We start from the raw sequence: 23773 nt of genomic DNA, 5'->3' as shown, positions 1-23773 counted from the left end.
AAAAGTACACAAAAATAATGTACAGCAAATACTGACTAAAGACTGCAACACACTATTAAGCTTTGGAGGGCCCAAGAGTGCAGCATTTAGACAAATAAAAATGCAAAAATCTTCTGGCTCGGGAGCTATGCTCCCTCTCATAATATCCTTCAAAATGTACAATTAATATTGTAGAAAAATGAAGTGTGAAACAGGAATTTTGTTTGTTTTCATACTATAGTTTTGCTAAAGAATATAATTTACCTTGACCCCTCTCGTTCACTATGCTTACTCACTCGTGCTTTGGGCAGCCCCCCCCCCCCCCGATAAAATTCAAACGTGGTTTATTTCTAATTCGATACCAGTTACTAATTTATAAGTGTTACTGATTTTAATGATTTTCCCCAAGCTTCCGGGGGCTCTGCCCCTTGTACCCCACTAAGGGCCCTAAGCGGGCCTCTGGATGGTCATCTGACCATATTCAAAAGCCTAAAACCCTGAGCTTACGGGGGCTCCGCCCCCTAAACCCCACTAAGAGCCCTATAAGGCGGTTACTCAGCTGACCATAATTAAATTCCTAAAACACCTGAGCTTCCGGGGGCTCAGCCCCCTGGACCCCACCAGGGCCCTAAGCGGGCCTCTGGATGGTCATCTGACCATATTCAAAAGCCTAAAACCCTGAGCTTACGGGGGCTCCGCCCCCTAAACCCCACTAAGAGCCCTATAAGGCGGCCCCTGGATGCTCATCTGATCGTAATTAAATGCCTAAAACCGCTGAGCTTCTGGGGGCTTCCCCCCTGGACCCCAGTACGATTAGTGACCTGCATGCAAGTGTCACAAATAAGGTATCAAAATATGCTCATCTGACCCTTATTAAATGCCTAAAAGCTCTGAGCTTCATGGGGCTCCGCCCCTTGACCCCCGCCGGGGCTTTGCCCCTGGACCCCACGCCAAAGTTACACCCAACTTAATTGCTTTGCTCTATCTGATCGCAAATACTTTACCCCCCCCCCCCCTCCAACTTTGAAAAACGGTTCCGCGGGGCCTGCATGTAACATGTAAGAGCGATGATGATGCGGATTTTTTTTCTCTCCTCCCCCCAAAAAAACGTTTTGGCTCATTACGTCACTCCTCCCTCGTTCCTCGCATATCGTCCCCCCCCCCCCCCGGTCATGAAAAGAAATCGCCGCCCCTGTATACATTGTCAAATTAAGACAATGAATTATGTTGCATTTATGTTCGTTTATCAAATGATAAAAAAGATTTGTTATAATTATGTTGCAGTTTTGTATAGACTGTTATGTACGACAAAGAATTTGAGTTTTTAGAAATAAAATTAAAGCAACAAACAATTACCATATCCGAACAACCCATGCCTCATATTCGGGCAGCCAGTTGGTCTTTTTGCGAACCTACTTTCCATACGTTTAATGATATATAATATTCATTAGCTTTTTATGCGCAATACCTTATCAAGGGTATATTGTTTTAGAACAAAATACATTAAAATGTTATAAGTAAATATATAATGCATGAAAAGTGGGTGCCATTGCGAGGCTATATACTTCATAACCGTATCTCCGACATTAACCTCATCACGTTTTATATATCAATTTCTGTTAATTTCTCCACATCTAGATGTTACTAGAAAAGGGAATGATGCTTTGATCATTCTCTCTTTTTTATCTTCTTTTTTCCCCACTCATCCATGTATGCAAATTCGATTTATTTTATGTAAGATGTGCAATATATTGAAGTTTCCATTATTATTATTGTTAAAGGTACTATGTCCCATTTGCAGGCCAAAAAAATGAAAAAGTTAAATTCCAACTGCATTTGAAAGATAATACTAATTTAGAACTTCCCTAAAAAAGGTGGGGCTTGAAAATGTCTTCAAGTGGGAAAATAACGACTATTAGTTGTCAAATCGACTTTAGGGCTATAGAGCCCAAAAGTAATAGTCTTGATTTTCAGACAAAAAATTGTACCGAATAGTCATACGTTTTATGCTGCGCAAAGATTCAATCAGTTTAATCTTGGCCATCGCAAGAAGTGGGTTATTGATGTAGACAAATGCCCATGTACCCTTTACAACTCTTTTCATGTATGTTATTACCAAGGAAGAAAAAAAGCCAGTCAGTCACTCAATAGTGTCTGACAGTGAAGTCTAGCAATTAAACGAGTTTCCTTGCATAATTTGAATATGAGGACACTGCTAACGTTTAAATTTCACAGATAGGACATACATGACATATTCACAATTCCTGCAAAGTTCTACAGCATTTGAGGTTGGCTGCAAAAGGGACATAGTACCTTTAATTTGTTCCTCCAACTAATATTTGATTGTTTTCCATATTGATGTATTTGTAACTTTTCTTTATATCTTTGAAATTTGTAATCTTTGTTTGTATCAGTCTCCCGACTGTTTTAACATGGAGTTTTGACTCTATAAACCGAAATGAATGAATGAATGAATAACGAGCTACCCAAGCCCTGTGAAATTGTGACCGAATGCAAACGACGGCGATAGCATTGAATGGACCTACCTCGTAGTAGGTCTAGCTCCATGGCGATAGTCTGCACATTACAAGCGAAATGTTTTAATGTAATATAAATCCATATCAAAACCAATTCTGTGCCATGTTTGGTGCGAGAGAATAGGAACACCTAGCCGAATCGATAAACTCGATTAAAAAGCAAACTATACAACAAAAAAAAAACTGTTTTCTTCCCAAAATATGTATTGTCGATACAAAATGTTACAACACTACCCAATACTGCATTATGATAAACCAAATCCCTGGAGATATATGTATTTTTATGTTTCTCATTGCTTTTTATTGCGCTTTTTCCTTATTCATAAGTATAAGAGCGCCAGCTATGCGCCAACAAAAACTCATCACGCCAACCAGTAGTCCATAGGGAATTTTAGATTGCTTAAAAGGACGTCACACGTAGCTGTGCACTATGTTGACGTGTAAATCTAAAAGTCCCTAATGTTTTGATCAAGGTCCATCACAATCCTAACGACATGAATAAGAATAGGTCGGTTAATCTAATTCTACCATTGATTAACCCTGCAACTCTTTTCACCAAGAACGGACGCCCAACGGACCGGAAAATTCGCTCTATCGGCTATCTATTTTTTTAGGGCTCACTAGACTACTAAACAGCAAATTTCGGTCTAGGGGCTTGCAACCTCTTGGCCTTTGGTTTCATAGACCTACCTATCTTGATTCCCCCTTTATTTTCCTTCTTCTTATCATTATTATTCCACTTCTTCTTCTACTACTTCTCCTCTTCCTCCTCCTCCTCCTCCTCCTACTTCTTCATCTTCTTCTTCTTCTTCTTCTTCTTCTTCTTCTACCTCTTCTTCTACTTCTCCTCTTCTTCCTTCTTCTCCTCCTCCTTCTCCTCCTCCTCCTCCTCCTCCTCCTCCTCCTTCTTCTTCTTCTTCTTCTTCTTCTTCTTCTTCTTCTTCTCTTCTTCTTCTTCTTCTTCTTCTTCTTCTTCTTCTTCTTCTTCTTCTTCTTCTTCTTCTTCTTCTTCTTTTATAATGGATCTTCACATAGCTAATGGAATTATTCAAGTGCAGTGGCGTCGGTTGCATGGTTCTTTTGATATTGGGAATCCTTGCGTTCCTATAGGTTAGACCATTTTAATTAACCCCTCACAAACCAAATAAGGACCCCCTCTCTCTCTCTCTCTCTCTCTTTAACGAAATTAAATGAATAGATAATGAGTTAATTAACTGATTAAGACATAGTGACGAATAAGATAAAGGAAGGGAAAAAAGAAAGAAAATAAAGTTTTCAGGTGCAGATTGGTAATCGGAGAGCGACCCGATGCTTGCCACGGGCTCTCATCAAAATGGTCATATGAATAGAGTTGAAATTGGGTTTTAGGTTACTATAGGGTTAGGTTTAGCGTCGGTTATAGTTATACTGGTCCAAGATTACCATTAGGAAGTCAGTTGATGAAGGAAATAGATCATTTGTGGAAGCATGTGAGTCGTCGAGCCATCGGAAGATGTGGAAGTTTTTCTTTCTTTCTTTCCTTCTTTGATCGGTATTTCGCCAGGAGGATTGGTTGGATATTGGTCTGGGCTCTACAGGGTCGATTGATCCATGTATGGTGGGCTGGATGCCCCTAGAAGATCCAAGGCCCAATTTTAGTCTCAAGCCCCTTCATGCATTCCTTTTTCTTGATAATTGATCAGAATCCATAATGATACAACGGGAACAGGATTTGATCAAACCAGAGGCTGTTGACGAAAATAATAGTTTCCTCAGCTAGGGAATGAATCTCGACTAACGATAAAAGGAAGTAGATGAGAGAAAAGAAAGAAATTATTTCAAAAGTTGAATTTGGAAGGGAAATTACCAATGGAACTCGTCTCATACCCAGATAGAGAAAGAGGATGATTTTGCAATGATGGCCACCTATATCATCAGAAGAAGGGATAGAGATAGTCAGTAATGCCCGATATTATTGGGGGTAATTTCTTCCCTAAATTGTATTTGTCTCCATCTTTTCTCTCCCTCGATAGTTTGTGCAAATACAACTGCTCTTGTTGGGGGTCTCGGCCAATTTGCTTTGCGGATCAATGCCACCCCTTCAATTTAGAAGGATAAAAAGACAACTCAAAGATGTGCACTGATTGTACAAACATGTCGTTACCACTTGGTGTATCCTTTTGTTTTCCGAACAATACGTTGGAAAAGACAGACAGGGAAAAGACTTTGCATTTCAATGCCTTTAAAGAAGTTGAATATAACAGGTTAATTATCAAAGGGTGCGTGGACGACGGTCATTTGGTTTCGATTGTCATAGTCTTGTGAATATCTCCTCTCCTTTGTAGAAGACTCATAATATTACTTTTAGTGGTAACAAAATCTTCCCATCCAATTAATCTGTAATTTCCGAATTTGTATAATTTTCCTACGTATCTGTTTTTTTTTTTTTCTTCTGTAATTATTTCCAGTAGTGGGGGAGGGGATTAAGCCGCCCCCTAAAAAAAACTTCTACAATCGCTTCTATTTGTTTGCTTTTTATCTTTCTTTTTTTCCCTTTCTTACTCGTCCCATCTATTTCTCTCTCTCTCTCTCTCTCTCTCTCTCTCTCTCTCTCTCTCTCTCTCTCTCGCTCTCTGACTCCGTTTATTCTATTTTACTATCTTTCCTTCACTGACTCTTTCTTTTCTTTATCTCTGAATGTTCTTTCTTCTTCACATCACAATACAGTTTGTGACATTTTGAAGTCGTATCTAGAACAGATTGGATAGAATTCTACATTATTTTGGTCAGCCCATGACAACCTATACTCCTATAGAATACAGCTGTCATTCATGAGTGCTCTGCCTTTTTCTGCTCAGAAAGAAACCCTAGAACTTCTAAATCCTTGTCTCGCATTTGCCGTCTTTTCTGTATATACATGTAACTGTTCACCTGGTAGTTGTTTGAGCAAACTTTATTTTCAAACTCCCTCCTTTATTCCGATTAATACTCGACATTAGTACGGTTGATGGTCTGCCGGGAAAGTGATAGGTCCATTCAGCGTATTATATGTCATTTAATTTGTCATTATGGCAACACATGTTGAAGATAATGCTCCGTATTTGTCACTTTCATACATTTGTTGGAAATGTGTTTTTCTTGTTACATCTCGGTTTATCGAAGTAAATCGATTGCCAGTGTCCTTCAAATATGACAGCTGTACAAGAAAACATCCCGCGGGACTAACTTTTAATGCAAGTTATCCTTTAGAGGCTCTCCATTACTCTATGAATGTGAATATTTTGTGTGCGTTAGTATGGCGAGAATTATCATTACGATTCATCACACTAGCCAAATTGTTTTGAAAAAATACATATGGTTTTAGTTTCTCAAAAATGCAGATTATTCCATACAGGTTATTCTAGAACGACAGCCCATGAGGCCGACAAAACAGAGAAATATAAATCGGAAAATGTCGGTCATGTGAGCTGCCAGTTTTGTGGCCTCTGTGTAGCAGCTAGAAGGCCGACGAGACCGACAATGTCATTCTTGTAGGCAAGAGCTTCTCAAATTCCGGACAGCCAGGGAGAGAGTCTCCCATTTCCTTATTTTAAGGAAAATACGGAATTTTGAAAGCCAATGAAATTTAAAAGAAATTGAAGAAAAAAACAAGGACAATTAAAAGGAATGTATGAAAAAGTGAACTTTTTCTCTCTCGTATCTCTCGTATCATTTTATTAAGCTTTAGAAACAATGGCGGATCCATTAGTAGGCCCGGCCCAATCGGCTGCCCCCCCCCCCCACCCCCCCCCCTCCTTGCACGGCGGCCTTAAAAAATAAAGTGGGACGAGAGAGCGACGGAATAAAAATGACAAAAGATAGAGAAAAAGAAAAAGAGCGGAAAAGGAGAGAGAGGGAGTGGGAGAGCGAGAAGAAAAGAAATTAATAATTGAAATTAAGAATCGCTACTCTGATTAGCTGGTCGGTAACGTATTGGATAGGATGGTAGCAAAATCTCAAATTCAATCTTTTCTGTGTTTCATGTTTCTACCAGCAACCTTAAAATTCAGTAGGCAAGCTTTCGTCCATTCCTGTAGACTTTTGATAAATCACATAATATCTTGTTTTCTGCTGCCTCAAGTTTACAGGAGCTTTTTTATTCAGATGAATTCGTTCACCTTTCTTGACCAGAAGGGCCTTTCAAACTCAATTATGTCACATCATCTATATTATTTAAAAATTGTTGTTGAGATAGTGAAAAACTAAGTATCAAATCTGAAAGAGTTTACAATTTAAATGACAAAATCATCTTTGTTTGATCAAAATCGGTTCAGAGACGGCTGAAATATCCATAAATATAACCATTTCTATTGTGGTGCCCCACACATTATTAGGTTATTTTGAACCAGCTGTTGAAAAAAACGAGAAAGCGCCTGATATCAGGCGCTTTCTCGTTTTTATACGTACGTACGTATACGTACTTTTATTCCAGCCTTTTTGTTGTATTTTCGTCTTGGTTATAATACGCACAACCAGCCGGCCCGTGTATTGTTATTATTAATTCATTAATTAATTAACGGTCACCGTATTTCGCTGAAAGTGGAGCTGAGTTAGTATATTCAATCTAAATTAACACATTTTGGGGTCTAAAATTAACTTTATAGCAATTTTGGGTTCTAAAATGGCACTAGAAATGTCTTAAATAGGAATAAGAGCAATAACAATGCACTTTAAAGACATTTGCGGTCTTAAACAAGATCTCAACTATCTATTTGAAACGCCCTACTGGTCAAGAAACGTGAAAGAATTCATCTGGATAATATGTCATTAGATGCTGCTTGTAAGTGTTGGCTTACATGGTGATGTAGATATACAGTAGGCTTGCGGGTGCACAATGTCATTGTTACCTTTCTCCTCTCCAGTGATCTCGAGGCGGCAGAATAAAAAAGTGATTGTGATCTTGAGTTTATGAAACGTCCTTCTGGTCAAGAAAGGTAAAAGAATCCATCTGGATTAAGAGGATTAATCCTTCACTGAATGACTATGTCATTGTCACCCATCTTCCCTCCAGTGAACTCGAGGCAGCAGAAAGAAAATGTTTGAATAATCACTTGGCTTGAGAAAAACCACAAGAGTAGACAAAAAGCTTGGTTACTATATTTAGAAGCTAAAGCTTGTAATTACCCCAACAATAGGGCCATTAGACTTGCAACCAAATGTGTCCATTTATAACGATCAAGACATTGCTAAAATTCGAGAGCGTCCTTGGGGTCCGCCCACGGGACCACGGCAGTGGCCCCTTTTAAAAAATCACGGATCCGCCACTGACAAATTTATAGTTTTACCCATTTCTTCTGAATTAAGTGTCAGTTTTTGCAGTTTAAAGTTACTAATCTGGTACTGTGCGACAAGTTGTATGACTTTTAGCGCGTTTATCTAGGCTTGCCACTAGATATGTACATATCGTACCCCACTATCGAACCCCACTATCATACCCCACTATACGATCGTGATTTGCGGGATGTCGCGTTTATCTACTCTTCACGATTCAAAATAAAGGCCTTGTGTCTGCCCAGCTGTTTTGACCCGGGAAGCAGACAGTTTCTCGGAGGTCAAATTCACACACATGCTTGTACACAACACCTGTGTGGTCCTATTTGTATGTGACGTTCAAAACAGCTTTGCGTTTATCGACCTCTCAGAAACGTGATTCTGGCTGTATGTCACATACAAAACGCACCTTTTTGCGTCTTTTGATATGCCCATATCCAAAGACGTTTGAAAAAGGCTTTGCGTTTATCTACTTCTAAATTTGCCTGAAAGACGTTTGAGAAACCTGATTCTAGCCAAAAACTTCCTAGATAAACGCAACCTTTGATATCCCTGTTAACAATTCCCCTAGATCAGAAATAGACCCTAAAACAAGCCTCATTTTTTTCAGTACCCAACTGTCATTACTGTAAATTTAGGAGTAGATTTTCTGAGTATGACACAAAATTGCACCCACACAAAAACGGAATTGATTTCCTTGAGATATTCTTTACATTGGTGTATTGAAAAAGTAACTCGGCCCATATGTCAATTTTCACATTGGCCACGCTTTCCTTCTTTTTGTCTTCCAATTTTGGAGAAATAGAAATCAGTGCCAAGAAAATATCCCGATCATCGTCATCAGGTTGAACTCTATTTATATCAGTCACAGATCAATTTTTCGTTTATTGAACCAAACAATGAATTCAAAAGACTATTTTAAACCTGTAATGATGGTCATAAAACTGACAGCCACTATTTTGTTTTCATCTCTGGTGAGTACATCATTAAACAAATTTATTTGTGCAAGGAATAGGTGATATACGAATGGATCATAATTTTTATTTTATTCATATCTCAGGATTCTCTTATCTTATACGTCCAAAGTGGAAGAATTTTCACTAATATGTACACATCTTTATTCGTACCTTCTAAACACCATACATATATTTGGAATATACTGACAGAACCAACAACAACAACAAAATACACACTCACAACAACAAAAAACGAAAATATTATCCCCAACAAAATGATCTCATTCAAAATTTAAAATATTTAGTCAACATTTCCAGAGGTTTTATCACGTAGTAAAGTTCGAGTGATCATCGTTTGTGCAAACACTTTTTTGACTGCCTATAATTATCCAATGAATACCCAAAGCGTATCTTGTATAGGCGGAAGGCAATGTTAGGAACCATTAACACGATAAACGCATTATTACATTTTGCTAAGTTTAGAATATTTATTGTAACATTTGGAAAATACAAGATCTTACGTAATGAATTAATTTTGTTACCAGATATTCCTGTATTTATTGAAAAATGAAATACAAAACATTCAAAGAACAATAATAACATATAACATAATTGTGACAATTGGAATATCAAATACCGTGATACATATATATAATTAAAAACTTGAACGTATGGAGGTAAATCAAAGAAGCAAGATAAATGCAGAGGCTAACTATCATAAGCATGAGTTCTTGAATCGTTAGCAGCCGCTACGGGGGGGGGGCACATGACACATAATAGGTAGGAAAACGGAGTGTCAAGTATACAATATTTTTTTCAGGAAGTATCTAAAAAAAGAGGTTTCAAGAAAGAAAAGAAAAGAACAAGAAAATTGCAAATGTGTGCATGTGGGTGTGTGCAGGTCAAGTAAGCATTCGATTCGTTTTGTTCATGATCTGGTCATTAGGTTCTGGTAGTCATCTTAAATGTTTCACGAAATGTAGTTCACACGACTGAGGAGAGCAATATTTGACCCGTTGCATGTGTGGCATCATTTTGCTGACATAAGACTGCGTTAGTGGCTGGCGCGGTCTTAATATTTGATGCAGAATCACAGCATTTTTAGATTTCATTTTTCTCACATTTCCTTGCCATCATAGTAGACATTTATTGCTGTCCCTCTGCTCTCACTGTACCTACATAAATCATCCAGGGCTACAGCTGGTGTTCTCTCTGTGCTCTTCTCTACACCGTCTAACCAATTCAGAATCCATTGACGCGCCTCAGCATCCTGATCATCGTCGAGATCATACACCGTTTCATTATCGTCTCCGACCAGCTCTAATTCATTCTTGGTGATTGGAACAAATCCGCGATTGTGGTTGACCGGTTGTTGGTCAATACGTCGCGGCTTGTGTCGTGTTTCCGCGACGACCTCGATCGGCTTTCGGTGACGCTGACGTTGGTCATCTTTTGTTATCTTAGAAGAACTGATTTTATTTTGAGTGTCCGTGGTGGTCCGACTTCGATTACAACTTGAGGATTGTTCTCCTCGGCTATGGTCAGCTTGGAAGTGGATTGCTCCGTCGCTTCGACGCCGAAGTGCACCCGGGCGAGAGCTCTGCGGGTAGGGTGACAGCGGTCGGGGTTTAGACAATATACTCTGGGATAAACTTTCACGCTGAAGTACGTTTGAATTCTGATCAACCCTATCTTTTTCATTTGATGACTGTTCGTGGCTTTTTTGGATGGGAATTGAGAATTCCCTTTTCCAGTCTATGAACGTTTTCGGCGACGTTAGACTAAGGGTACTCGCGGGCAACGACCCCCTTCTGTATCGTCGATTTCGAGCTTGTGCAACGTTTTTCGGCGACGCATCACAGGGCGATGTCGACCACGGAGGCGGCGATGGCGCGAGAATGCCAATGGGATTGGATGGCGAGAGAAGAGACGGTGGACTCGGAGACAAACTCATCGTTGTCTTGCTCCATGGTGACGAATCACGACGTCTGAACAATCTCTGCGGAGTACTCGGCATCGTCTCATCATTGCTGACGACCATTGTGACGACGGAAGAGACGGACAGCTTTGACATAGGGTTATTTAGAACGTTTGTCGATGAATTCTTGTTATTAGGCAGTGGCGGCAGTGTTCCTCTCCTGATGTCGATCATGCCCTCGCTAGCTCGTCGGTTAGGGTTGTGAGTCCGAGGTACTTGCAAGGATGACGATGATGCGTCTGAAAGACCCATTCTGCTCAACTCAGTTTCACCAACAAGGAAGAATCTAAGTTTAAGTGATTTCCAAATCCTTGATTGCTAAAAGCACGATCTTTAATGTTAAAGATCACAAATCAAACTTATGACGCAAACATTTTCAGAATTCTCTCACTGCAATTGTTAGAAGGGTAATACAATAATGACGCTGGATTCCAAAGTACATTATTCCGTTATGATAACTGGCAAAATATCATGGCTTCAATACTTTGATCCAATCTCGCTTTCTCCATTTTGCTACTAATCTTATAAATAAAATCTATTTCACTATTTTTTGTTTGACGGCTGTTTGAGAGGGCAATCACTCGTCCATTTCCCCACTCAGAGTAAAATCATGAACTGAGATGAGTTGATTGACAGTCAAAACTGTTTTTCAAATTGTTCTCCAAGTAGAAAATGATGAATCGGCAAACTCGAGAACAATTTGACGAAACGATGTCGGATCCTCGATTCGTTTTTATCGTCATTAGCCGGAACAGAAACTAAAAATATCCATGATGAAGAAAATATTATGCGTGCCCATCTCCTGGTGACAATTCACATTCTGTTCATATTATTTCATGGAGTCCGACGAGAAAATCACTCTATGAATCAGCAAATTCGGAAGAAGAAATATGAAATTCTCCTTAGTTGAGTTTCATCTTCGTAAAATAGGATCAGGCTGTCGATAGTAATGATGCGTGGTTATCTCATAATACAAATTATTGTTTGATTTAATATCCAAGAGTCTGAAGAGAAAGTTGATTTTAAGCTGTGCACACTGGAAGGAGGAGATATCGAGTGATGTGAATAGACTGAACGTCCTATCTGAGAAGTTGAGACCTTGTATTCTGGTGCAAACACAGACTTCGCTGAAAGGCGCAAGCTCGGTAGCTCCCCAACAAACTTGTCAGGATTCCGTTTCTCATTGGATTGTTTGCTCAAGCGAGAAGACAGAATTGGGGGACGACAAGAAGAGAAAAACGATCCTTTTACGAGCCCTTCAAGCGAGTATATATATACATGCTTAGTGGAAACAATGGACGAACACAAACTTTTTGTTATTCAAAGCATCTCATGAAAGTGTGCTTTATATAAATGGAACAGGACTGTCGTCAATATAGATCACGTTCCTTCGTATAGAACATGAATGTATCGAACCTTTCAAGGTCTTGAAGATTGTCAATTCATTTAAGAAGCCCACCCCCTTCCTCTTTCCCTCTCCCTCTTTCCATGTCTTTATTTTTGTCTTTTGTTTTCTTTCTCTAAAATAATTCATTAAAATAATAATAATGTTGTTTTCTAAACCTTGGCTATAACACCAATGTCAAACTATCTACTTTTACTTTCTACATAAGTTTATTTACATATTTATAATCTTCACAAAATAAAATGAATATTGAATATAAATAATGGTCTTTACTTGAAGCAATCTTTACATGTTTCATATCTTTTATTCAAAGGACATTTTAATTTTCATAACCTAAATAAACAAAGGGAGAGGCAGTAAGATGATTGATATTGCGTTGATGAATTATATATCTGCCTATGGGTCTGATTAACGAAGCGGACATCAGGTTTATAAACCAAGCATTAAATCGGGCACTTTGAGAAGAACTTAAATAACAAACATATTTAAGATACTCATGGCCTTCTTCGAAAATTCTCTACTGAAAGTAATCATTCACTTTCTTCCAAATTAAAGTTGCTATCGTACTACATTTTTGTTGGTGCATAATCGCAACAATGAATACCCACCCGATGTTGCTGTTTTTCTTTGAAGTCTTAACGTTATCGGGAGCATGAAGACAGCATATGAAGACAACGAACAAGACCAAAAAGAAAAGGTATTACAAATTGAAACATGAGAAAAAGTAAAGGATGGAAGAAGAAGATAAAGAGAAAGTAAATGTGACGTGGGGGTTATAATACTCCTAGAAATATACACAGCCTGCGATATCAAAACAATTATTTAACGTTCATGAATCTGAATCATTGTCTAGCATCTTTATCACCCGTAACAACACGTTCCACGCATTTTGGCCTTGATAATGATAACTTTCGCGACATTGTGTATGTAGGCCTACTACCAGGGGCGGTGAGGTGGGAGCAATGTGACACACATCAATTTGAATTTTTGAAGATTTTCCTTTTTTCAATCTTGCAAAGTGGTATAGGCTTTTATATGTTTAAACTTTTAACATTAAATGAAAATGTCAGGTCTTTTTTTTAAAATGGGTGGTGGCTTTAGTATAAAGTTAAAATATTTGTTGTGTCTGCATTGCTGGTCGCTTCGATTAATTATCATCATGGGGATAGTTTCATGATTTATATCAAAGCACATGGACATTACTTTATTTTCCAAACACATTTCCTTTTCGACACCCTTCATTTGTTTCACTGGTACAATAACTCTTTAAATTAAAGATCATAAGTGACAGGGGGTAGGGGCTTACATTTTCTTCACATGATGGGCAAGTGGAGCCCGGAGTCGTCGAATGTTGCGGTTATTGTTCGTTTTAAATGATGTGTGACTTCTCTTTTCTTTAAGACGGTGTTACCTTCCCGCATGACGGTAACATAGTATCGCTATTGCTATTGCAATACACCGTCGTATCTTAGAGACATAATCGCTCCTCTGTTTCCAAATGTGGGCCACCATTTTGAAGACTGAAATGCACACGGTTAAACTTACACTGAACTCTGGTGTGCCGGTTCGGAAGAAGTTGGGTATTTCTAGACAACCTCTCGACTATTTATGAACTGGTAATTAGGTAAACGGTATAATTTGCGGACAGGTGGGGGGGGGGGGGGGGGGGGGGGATCTTGAGTGAAAATAATTTCCCCATGAAACTTTTCCTTTAAAAAGATACAAATTAAAAAGTTTCTACACGTCGCTGTCCATATATGGGATGATGGTTTCTTAGTGATTGTAGCCCGAATATTGATAACTCTAAAATTCTCAGATGACCATGCAATAAGAACGTTATCGTCCAAGAGAGGGTGTTTGTTGCATCTAGAACATTTTAGAATTGAGTCCCATCACATTGCAATTGTGGGGAGGCAGTGGCGGATCCAGGGGGGGGGGGGATCCAGTCAAGCGGCGGGGTGTTGCAACTTCTCAGCCCCCAGTGTTTTTAACACGATCTGGATGTATGTTGTTATATTTCTTCTGAATAGTGACTAGGCTATTTCACTCCCCGACCAAACATAAATTGTAGTGCGACTTTATGCAACATTGATGTTTGTGTAACTTTTATTCTTTATTTTCATGTATGTATTTATCATTATTTTGCGTTTAAAAATAATTTTTGTATTACTAAATCATAATGATTAATTTTACAGGGGGCCTTAAACCCTACAAGCTCTGCTTTTTAGTCGGCCCTCCTTCCCTTTCAATTTCATGTTTTTTTTTAATGTATTGTATTGTGCAAATTGATCTGTATGTATATTAATATGTGAATATGTAAAAATGTACTATCATTGTAAATATGAAAAATTGAAAGGGGAAAAATAAATAAATTGAATTGAATTGAACTATTATATGCACCCCTATTAAAAAAGTGAAATCTTTATTCGTCCCATGATCGAGGGATGTTCAGAATGAAAAAGTTACTAACTAAACGATATTCAGTTAACAAATTCTTCATACTTTTCTTGCACTCTTGAAAATAGACCTACTCCGGTGTGGATATAAAAAAGGTGCACTTATATATAATATAATATATATATATATATAAATATATATATATATATATATATATATATATATATATATATATATATACACTGTTGGTCATAATGGTGGAATATTTATTTTCCCCCAGTTTAGGGAAGGATTTAAAAAAAAAAAAATTCTAATAGATCTAGATAATGGCATACATTCTCAGATTTTATTGAATATTGATGTGTGAGTGTTTGTTTTGCGTGACTGCTTAATCATATGTGTGCTACTATGCTAATCAGATAAGGGACCTACGTCCTAAAGTCATAATTGACAGTAATGAGGATTAATGCCTCACAAAAGGGCACTAATATATAGCTGATCGACACGATTTTTATCCTGGGGCCTCACAGTAACGAGGCCATTGCTTAGCCCCTGAATCATGACTGTACGCAGTGTTTGCTAGGGTACGCGGCCGCCCCCACCAATCCCCCAAAACGAAGAAAATGCAATAAATTGTCAAAAATTCATTGCATTTTCCCCCGGCCCCAAACAGGAAAAATTACTCTGTAGGGCCATGCATTATGGTTCAAGAGTAAGGGGGGGGGGTCTAATTTCCATTACGATATACCCTGTTAAGTGCCAAGGATAAAAATGTGCCCCTAAACGTTTTGCCCCCTTTCAGTTTAGAATCCCAAATGCACCTCGAAAACCTCATAATATTTGTAAAAAAATTATAATCAAATTAGCACTTCGTTGTGATATCTTTTAATATTTCTTTCTTTCCTTTTTCTTGTCAGTAGTATTTGCAACTTGTTGTGTCTGTCAAGTCTGTTTGTTCACTTATTTGCTCGTTTGTTCCTGTTTATTTGTTTGTAAAAAAATGCCCATTTTACAGAATCCTGGATCCACCCCTTTAAAAATGCTTACACGTTTAGTGAATAATCGTGCCCCCACCAAAAAAAACAACAACAACAAACAAATAAACAACAATACCCCTTTCAATATATGCAATATTTAACGACTTTTTCCAAAAACACGTTTTATGATTTTGCCAATTTTACGAACGTCGACAATTTGACTAAAGTGGGGGCGCCGGGGAGGTCACCAGTCTCACCACTGCTTTTCTTTTCAACTACCCTTCTTCTTGTTTACCATCTCAATTGCCATTTCTTTTAATCTCGTAAGGAAACTTCTCTATTCATTGGTCTCTTATTATATCAAACCGATTAGGACACACATTACGTTGGAACAATATATAAAGCAGAAGGTCATCATGCGATCCGCTTTTGTGACTCGATCTGTAACACTCTTTAGGAATAGCATATAGAGGGCAGACGGCAGGGGCTAGGTCAGAAGTTCCTCCTTGGCACCACGACCGGCACCACGATCACCATAGGAGTAATAGGCAGGGTCTGGGTGATGCCCCCCCCCCCCGCCCCGACGGAGAATTTAGAAAACATCAACATTCTGGCAACCGTCACCCAAGAGTCGGCAATTAAGTGCATGAATATGAAACTTTGTATATCTTAGCCATTGTATTTTGATTAGAAAAAAATATTTTCATAAATAAATTGATCATTTCATTCTTGATAGCTTACTTCGCTAGCTCGAAAAATTTAGAAAAGGGAAAATTGGTATTATAGGGTTAAGCGACATAAGTCCACCCTCCCCCTCCCATCGTCGCCATAATGTTATCGTATACCTATATGACGACCACGTCACACATTTAAGTCGGTATACTCCAGAACGACACAAACATCAATAGCCCGATTAAAAAAAAAGGATTCCTTGTTTCACAAGTTCCTTTCCATTGTAAATCAACTCCCAAATGTTTTATTCATCAAATTAAAAATTCCGAGCCGATTCCTGACCAAAGGGGAGGGATATATACAATTATTGCCTTGAAAAGGTACACAGTTTCAGCGCCGAAAAGTCTAGACGCAAGAGATGTCCGTCTTTCTATGAACATGACAAATAACGTATTTCCTTGAAATATATAAGCTCCTGAAATCGATGTGACAAGAATTACGAAAACATGGGTCTAATCTATGAGTAATTTTCCCCATTTGCATTGATATTCATGAAGCAATTTAATGAAGTAAACATTTTTTGGAATTATACCTATTTTCATCACACTTTTGGCCATTAAGGGGGGATTATAATCATTACATGCATTTTATTGGTCGTTTGTTTATGGAGACAATGGCTACCGGTGGCTATCACGGTTTTGATTATGGGATGCCTTTCTCTTTCTTCCAAACACATTTTCTGTTCATGTCAGGGGTAGTTTACTCTGGCCTTCTGGTCTTCTGTAATAAGTGACAAAATTGTTCTCATTAAAGGCCTTGTATGGATGGTAGAAATCTTTCATCACGAATATGTCATTTTTCCTCGAGTGTTCACTCAACACTGCTTAATAATGAGTGGATAAATATGATTTCAAAAGAACCACCGTAGACGACCTAAGAAAACAAGTTATCAGATTTGAGGAATATTCATGAAAATGCAGATTCTGAACGGCTTGACAGTTCACCTTCTCAAGAGGAGAATTTGTCAATCAAAAGGGGAATTTCACACATTATTTGCTTTTATTCGCTTCGAATTTGTATAACACATAGTGATTCACAGTCATATCGTTAAACCAATTACCAGTATATGGAATAATCTTCACGGAATTTCATTATCCAAAGTCGTCAATTTTCAGAGAAGATTATGATATGGAATTGTTGTGTTGATTGTCATCCTAGTCAAGAAAACTGGTGAATGTTGAATTTTTAACATAAAGAACTTCAGATTTAGCTTCGAAATGTTCGGACTAAAGGTGAAGTCCACCCTGATATTAAGTTGGTTTTGATAGAAGCAGAAAAATAAGAGACCAGTGAAAGTTTGAGCAAAATACGATTAAAGTAAGAAAGTTATGAGTTTTTAAATGAGTAATCAATCAAACACTACTTGGAACTCTAAAATGTGTCTTGCGAGTTCCCTTCCAATTTGCTCTGTATATAAACTTTCATTTTCTTTATCATTGGTGACGTTATAGATTTGTTTCATACAAGGGTTGTAGAAAAGTATATTTGCAACAATCATATTTTGAGTGCACGTATGACTGGAAAATTTCTTTAGGACATAACAGAAATTTTAGGATTATAGTACAGAGCAAATGAGAGGTGAGTTCGCAAAATACGTCACATTGAGAGTTGTCTATTGGGTCAATGTACAGCTAGAAATTATCATTTAGGTGCATGCCTGAAACCATATACGGGTCTCTCTTTCAGCTGTTCAGTTCACTGGGAAAGGAAATTAAAAGCTGGGTCCTGTAAAAGTAAAAGTATATTTGGAAATTCACTGTCGCTCATATAGTTGGAATATTTTTTAAAACCCCAATTTATGGAAATATTTAAACAACGATTTATTCCTAATAGATCTAGATAATAGTATACATTCTCAGATTTTATTGAATGATAATTTGCCAGTGTTTGTTTTGCGTGACTGCTAAAGCATGTGTATGCTAATATGCTTATCAACTAGGGGACCTACGCCCTTAAGTCATAAATGACAGTAATGAGGATTAAAGCTCCACGAAAGGGCACTAATATAGCATATCGACACGGTTTTGATCCTGGGGCCTCACAGTTACGAGGCCATTGCTTTGTCACTGAACTATGACTGTACGCAGCGGGGGCTAGGGTAGGGGCAAGATGATGACGTCATGGACATAGTCTTTCTCCATTTTGTTTTCACAAACTGAAATTATATATACCTAATACTCCCTACAAAATGCCTAGTGCCGACGTTTAAACTAAACTTGTATTATAAACCCCGTACCATCGCCACCAGATATGTTGTAGGGCTTCTGTATGTACCTGATGCGCCATGTTTACCTCGCCCGTAGGGAGAAGACTCTCATGATGTATTTGTTTTGTATTTGTTTGACGACATTCCCTATATGCATGTATATAACACTTGTATTCTTGTGAAAGTGTTGATGATCAGAATTCAGAGAGTGTTATCTTATTGTATTATATATACATGGGTGTCGATCGGGGGGGGGGGGGGTGGGGGGGATATATCCACCCCCAATATTTCAGGTAAATACGTAAATACTTAAATGAGACAAACGTATATGAGACAAGAATAAATTGAATTCTCGCTCATACGGCTTCATCAGGAATTGATGCATGTATTCAATTTATTCAATCAACAGCAACATAGAAATGCAGTGCGCCAAATGCAAAGCCGCAGCGTTAAAAAGCAACGAGCTAAAGTGCAAAAGTGCAAAAAAGAAGTAGAGAGTGGGAGAGAGAGATAATGAGAGACAGAGAGGATACAGGCGCGTAGCCAGGGTGGCGGTGGGGGCGGTCGCCCCCCAAACAAAACCGCCGACCAAAAAAGAGAGAGAGAGAGAGAGAGAGAATTTAGAAAGGAAGAGGACGTAGGAAGAAAAAGGATGAAGAGTCGAGAAGGGGGGGGGGGGGAACTGAATTCAGACAAGGATTAAGAGTCGCGAACGGTACAACGAATCGTCTTCTTTCTTTAATAATTTAAAGAAACGTCAAAGGAAACTGAATTTAGACAAGGATTAAGAGTCGAGAACGGTACAACGAATCGTCTTCTTTGTCTATCAATTTAATGAAACGTCAAAGGGGGGGAAACTGACAAGGATTAAGAGTCGAAAATGGTACAACGAATCGTCTTCTTTCTTTAATAATTTAATGAAACGTCAGAGATTCCGCGCTACGCGCGAAGGAAGGGGAACTTGATTCAAACAAGGATTAAGATTCGAGAACGGTACAACGAATTGTCTTCTTTCTCTAATAGTGTAATGAAATGTCAAAGCTTCCGCGCTTCGCGCGGGACGGGGGGGGGGGGGGGAAACTGAATTCAGACAAGGATTAAGAGTCGAAAATGGTACAACGAATCGTCTTCTTCCTTTAATAATTTAATGAAACGTCGGAGCTTCCGCGCTACGCGCTGGGGAAAGGGGAACTTGATTCAAACAAGGATTAAGAGTCGAGAACGGTACAACAAATTGTCTTCTTTCCCTAATAGTTTAATGAAATGTCAAAGCTTTCGCGCTTCGCGCCGGAAGGGGGGGGGGGAACTGAATTCAGACAAGGATTAAGAGTCGAAAATGGTACAACGAATCGTCTTCTTTCTTTAATAATTTAATGAAACGTCAGAGCTTCCGCTCTACGCGCGGGACGGGGGAAACCCCCTCCCTGCATCCCCCTAGGGAACGCTCTTCGCGTGCTCACTACCGCCCCCTAAAAATAAAATCCTCGCTACGCGCTTGAGAGGATAATAACCTAGGTAGCAAGCCGATGTGGGACTCACATGGGTATCATACATTCTGAAATGTTATCTTTATTGAGGGTGACTTGAAAGAGTTAATAACTTGGAAGGGAGGGGGTGCAACCTGCCACACGCTTCTACCTCTTGGTTGCTTTGATCCATTGGCGAAAATATTTTGGCACCTATCACCCCCTCCCCCCCCCCCCCCCCAACCACGGATACAAATCGACACCGTTGATTATATATGTTCATACAAGTCTGGTGCTGTACACATGTACTTTGCAAATTTATAAAAAAAGTTTGGACAGCAGCAAAACCAAGAAAAAGACACTAAAATATCCTTCATTTAACCCACAAAGCATGAAATGTGGTTCGTAACTAAACTTAAGAATTAAACACAGCTGATTGTATGGGAAGCTGTCATGCGCAAATTTCTCGCTGCTTCAAGCATGACTACTGTCGCAAAAATAGCTGCGGAATCAAAACGTGCTCCCCAAAATCGATGATCTTGGGGCGTTTCGTTCAGCGTTTTCGTTGCTTCGTTCAGCCAGGACAGTTTTTAAGAAACTTGATCACAATTTATTTATTTTCGTCATGTCCTATTGATTGAGAGCACTGACGTACAGTATCATTAAAGATCGGAAGACATCCAAATATAAGTTGATTCCTGTTGATATTTTTGTTAAATAATTTTCTCAGACCTGACAAGTTCCACCCTAAAAAAATGCTCATCTTGTGACATCGTCTGTCAATCATTAGTGAGCTTTCAAGAGACAGTGGTATGTAACTTCCCATTGCTCATCACATGCTCACAAAAGAATTGCATTCTTTCCTATACCTGAAAATGACCTATCTTTTCCTGGTGATGCTACAGCACGTCTGACATATACTCCTACATTGGTATTGTAAACAGGTGGTCAGCACTGCTGAAGCTATACCACTGTCTCTTGTTAGATGACTAATGATTGACACTCAAGAAGAGTGAGATCTGGAGCATTTTGATCTTGAATATGTCATGTTGAAAATCGTTTTTTTTTGGGGGGGGGGGGGGAGGGGGGGAATTACCTTCCATAGAATTTCTGATATCAAGGTGACAAAAATTATGAGACGCCTTCTACTCTTTCTTTCTTTCATTTTCTCTTCACTCTTTCTCCTCTCCTTCTCTTTCTCCCCCTAACCTAGTCTAGCTCATTCTCTTTCAACTGTCAACCATCTCCTAATCTCATTCTCTAGTCTCTAGATTATAGATTGAAGACTGCATGAGAAATTTACTAAAGGGAGGGGAGAGCAGGGGAGGGGAGAGCATGGGGGGGGGGGGGGGTTATCTGACATGTGAAGATAGGATGAATTGCACATAGCATTAAATATTTTACTTTTTTTTAAAGAAAAAGAGAAGAAATATAGAAATATTAGAAACAAAAACAAGTAGGAAAATGATGCAGTTAAAAGCTGAGCAACATATACCTAGCTGATTCATGGTTGATCGAGTTTGTTGAGAGTTGAATGTTTGGACACTTAACATCTCAAGCGTGGATCCCCCCCCCCCCCCCTTTGAGCATCAGGGGTAAGGGGCCCATCTCCAAAAAGAGGTAAAATTAACGTTAAAAAATGTAAAAATACACATTTTATTTCCAGGGGGGGGGGGGGGGGGGCTGGGCCCCCTGGATCCGCCACTGTAACATCGTCTATTTTGCGGTTTTTGCCTTTGGATTTAACAGAAAAATATTAATCAAATAGCAGTAAGCATATAGATATTTGTCCTTAATAATGTTTTCCAACATAAATCATTTATGAAATATTATTTGTCAAATTGCCGTTTTAAATAAACTGTCCTGATACACAACCTGTCCGGACACACAACGTCTGGGTATACTGCACTAAATCTACATGTATGCAGAAATGCAATACATAATGTATTGTTTTAATTGATTAATAATGCTTTGTGGCAGGTAAATAATTCAATATTTTACACGATTTAAGCTTGCTCGCTAAGGATGAGTTTTAAGAAACATTTTCCAAGGTTTCATAAGACATGTACATGTAAAGGCAATCATATAATTTGTCCACTTGTCATGCTATTTCTTCTGCTTTTTTAAACATAATACTTTTCTTTCACTTGAAATGATAACTTTCAATTCGAAGTAGCAACTCACTCAGGACTTTGCTATGGGAAGTTGATAAGTATCAAATAAAAAAAAGGTAAGCAAATTGAAATAGATGACGGAATAATGGACAAATTACTTTGATTCATGTTTTAAATGAAAAGAGAATTTCTCACAATTTCATCAGATTTTCTATGAAGTCGCAAACACATTTTATTCAGCCCAAATTGCTGTTATGAAATTGCATCCTTTTTCGAACGTTCATAACTGGTAAAACTAGCTAAACAAATTATGCATGTCAAGTTTAAAATGATTAACAATGTTTGTAGTTAAAATGTACAAAGACAAAGAAAATATACTTTTTGATATACTTGTATAAACATGTGGATTATTTACAGATGAACGACATGTAAAAAGCTTACCCATAATTTCACACACAAATACTGACAGGGCATAGTTTTACTTGCGTGTACAATGCAAGGACGCAATGGATGCATGTGAAGTTAAAGGTATAGGTCAGTTAGGGTCATGCGATTGCATTGTGAAAGAAACGTTGTGGAATCGGTCAGGAAAGGTTAATCATCTAGCATATAAGTATTGGTGTGTACTGCAAGGTTCTGGAATCATCAAAATGATAAGAAACTCGGCCAAGTCTTGGTAAAGCTACAAGCACTGTACAGAGAAAGATGTATATGGGACTACACGACACGTGCGTGATAACTATCCAGTCCGGATAGATATAATAATTTACCAAATATATCAATTAGTAGGCAGTTTCCCGGCAAAATTTGTATCATCACGTATTAGTCAAAACATTTTCTTTCACATGATTGGTATTAGAGCTTCCATTTCATTTTCTGAGAGGGGGGCGTTTCCAAAACTGGTCTATACCTTTAACACAGATAAGCACAATGTTCTTTGACTGGTTAATTTACCTTGACTTAACATTATAAATACACTTTGACAAGAATATTTTGTTAAAATATCTCTTTCTGAGAATTGACAAGGGGAATGTGATAAACAAGAAAATATTGACGCTTTTTTTTCTTCCGGTCACTGTTAAAACTATAGCTCCTCTGAGACAAAGTCTCACATACTGGTAAGTCAATATTTGTATACTATGCCTAATAGCACTTGAAAACATCACTTAGCATCAAAGTGGTACAGACAAATATGCAGAATATATGCTGGCAAGATTTTTTTCTTCTTCATTTATTACACTCTTGTGGAAAGGCAGATTAAACGCAAAGTTTGTCAGAAACTGATTGTATTCACAGTGGAATGAGGTTTTAAATGTGCAATAAACATAATTGACAATAAACTGCTTAGAGACCTTAATCCAAGTAGTGCTTGTTCCTTGTGCATCTTAAAGCAGTATTTTGGAGACATTCCTACTTTGTTTGTTTGTGATAGAGCATTTTCCTTTGAAACGCTCTTCAGTTTGATTTCAATCTGTCAAACCTAAAAACTGACTTTAATTAAAGGTTTGAATTTTTCCACAACTTTTTACTTTCTCAAATTTCAGTAGGGTTGTTTATCAGCAACCATCCACTTGAAATCACCTTAATTCAATCACTTCTTTCGGGTACACGCAAATGGATACCACTAACTTTAATAAGTAAATAAATGAAAATAACACAAAATGTAGAAGTACATGGTTCAACTAATACTACTACTACTACGGTACTACTACTAATAATATAATAAATAATAATAGA

General features: G+C 38.2%; 1 long non-coding RNA gene across 1 annotated transcript; it reads right to left on the bottom strand.

The window, feature by feature from the left end:
* Positions 1-7621: 7621 nt before the first annotated feature.
* Positions 7622-9105, bottom strand: LOC115919863. Its single transcript, XR_004062046.1, has 2 exons — positions 8347-9105; positions 7622-7894 (listed from the first exon to the last, which is right to left on the bottom strand). It is a non-coding gene; the product is annotated as an uncharacterized LOC115919863 (long non-coding RNA).
* Positions 9106-23773: the final 14668 nt, after the last annotated feature.

This window comes from Strongylocentrotus purpuratus, unplaced genomic scaffold, assembly GCF_000002235.5.
Source record: "Strongylocentrotus purpuratus isolate Spur 01 unplaced genomic scaffold, Spur_5.0 spur5_scaffold_7, whole genome shotgun sequence".
Taxonomy (NCBI): Eukaryota; Metazoa; Echinodermata; class Echinoidea; order Camarodonta; family Strongylocentrotidae; genus Strongylocentrotus; species Strongylocentrotus purpuratus.
This window is presented reverse-complemented; position numbering and strand designations above follow the sequence as displayed.